Source organism: Armigeres subalbatus, chromosome 2 (assembly GCF_024139115.2).
Source record: "Armigeres subalbatus isolate Guangzhou_Male chromosome 2, GZ_Asu_2, whole genome shotgun sequence".
NCBI lineage: Eukaryota > Metazoa > Arthropoda > Insecta > Diptera > Culicidae > Armigeres > Armigeres subalbatus.
The window spans coordinates 229,599,132-229,601,137 of NC_085140.1; the positions used below are offsets into that span (position 1 = coordinate 229,599,132).

General features: G+C 37.5%; 1 non-coding gene across 1 annotated transcript; it reads right to left on the reverse strand.

Moving 5' to 3' along the window:
* Positions 1-260: 260 nt before the first annotated feature.
* Positions 261-336, reverse strand: Trnav-aac (transfer RNA valine (anticodon AAC)). Its single transcript has one exon. It is a non-coding gene; the product is annotated as a tRNA-Val (tRNA).
* Between the last annotated feature and the right edge of the window lie 1,670 nt (positions 337-2,006).

Consider the following 2,006-nt stretch of genomic DNA (forward strand, 5'->3'; position numbering starts at 1 on the left):
AAGTCGTCTTCGGGTGACTTTTAGAGCTCAAAATAATGTAACTTTTGATGGATTATGCTCAATATCTTTTTCCGATCAAAAGTTATAATCGTATTTCTATTAAAATTACATTTTTTCAGTTCAATCAAAGTTAATTGCCTATTTCCGGGGATTAAACCACCAGACTTGGACATTAATTTACAATGTTGTGAAAACTCATATGTGAATATGTACGTTATGTGGAAGATATTGATTAGGAAAATGTATTGGAGGTTACCACTTTCCCTTCGATGGGACTCGAACCCACGACCTTACAGTACGTTAGACTGGTGCTTTAACCAACTAAGCTACGAAGGACCTCCGTCAGCCTTCCAGACATTCTAAATACTCACGCTCCTCTAATGTAAACGTGTACTATACACATGTGGAAGTGTTGGCTTGAGAAATGGATTGCGAGTGATCTCGCAATCTCGAGCTCGTTCAGTAGCCGCTAGGTTGCGAAGGCCGACGGAGGTCCTTCGTAGCTTAGTTGGTTAAAGCACCAGTCTAGCGTACTGTAGGGTCATTGGTTCGAGTCCCATCGAAGGGAAAGTGGTTACCTCCAATACGATTTCCTAATCAATATCTTCCACATAACGTACATATTCACATATACATTTTTTTCCATAAGCGTCTGTTCACAAATTACGTAACGCGAAAATCCGAGTTTTTGACCCCCTCCCTCCCCCTCGAAACGCGTAACTGTGAAAATTTTAAAGGCAGATTTTTTTTCTTCGCTGAAGCATTTGGGTCTTAGTATTTTTTAAACACTGTTAGGGACGGCATATGATCAAAAATCAAGGATTTTAAGAATGCAGCTAGGCTAGGTGTACCAGTTGTCGCACTAGTGCTTTATATGCCAAATGACCGCAAATCAAGTTCATATCGATAAAGTATATTCATATGACACGATAACACCTTTGATTTCCTCCAAAACAAGCAAAGCATAATTGTAAAAAATGATTTTGCTTAATTTTTCACGTCCTTTGCACCAGTTGTCGCACTAGTGGTCCCTATTTGGCCAGTCCCATAAGAAAACAATGGGATTTGCCAAATAAGGAACCAAAATTAAGAATAGTGCCACAACTGGTGCATGGGTTCCTATTATGGATTAAGCCATTTTGAGGATAATAACAAATTTTATTGTGGTTTTCACAGCTGTTCTAAGGAGCAGGAAGTAAAACCTTTCGCTTGATATATAAAGTCCACCCACATGCCTTTTACTTATTAAAAAAAAAAAAGTTCTTATGTATGGCGACAATTGGTACACCGACCCTAGTAGAAACGAAAATAGAATTTGCTATCATAACCATTTGCATAGTTTAGCGGAACTGTGGTGTCGAGAAATACAATATTCGCTTGGTATTTTTACGCATATCAGTCCCGCTATGTCAGCATGCTCGATTTCGATAATGACTGATGTTCATTAACGATAAACAGCAATTACTTCAATCAGTGATTTAAAAAAAGACATTCAAATAAATTTTTATTCGCGTTATGTGTAACATTTGGTAGTACCCACCCCCTCCCCAACCTTTTAGTGTAACAAAGTATGACGCAAGTTGGACCTCCCCCTCCCCCAAAAGCGTTACGTAATTTGTGAACAGACCCTAAGTTGATATCTCCGGTTAGGGCAGAACAAAAAATATGTTTACACGGCATTTGAAAGAGCAATTCATTTTCTTTATTATGTCAAAAAATGTAGGTATGTTATTTTTTTATCTCAAGTTTTACCAATTTTACTAAAATCATGTTTTTTCAAGTAAATTGATATAGGGTAGAATACGGCATTGGCAGGGTGCGACAGTTGGTGGCACCCTCAAGAATATTTGAATTTTCCAGCAAATATACACTATTTATGAACATAATTTTGATCCAATTACACAAATTCAAGTCTAGGCTTTCATTTGAATAAGTTGTTTGTGCAAAAGTAGCAATCTTTGAGGAATTAATCACCGAAACAAATAAGCATCTGCGAAATCCTTGCC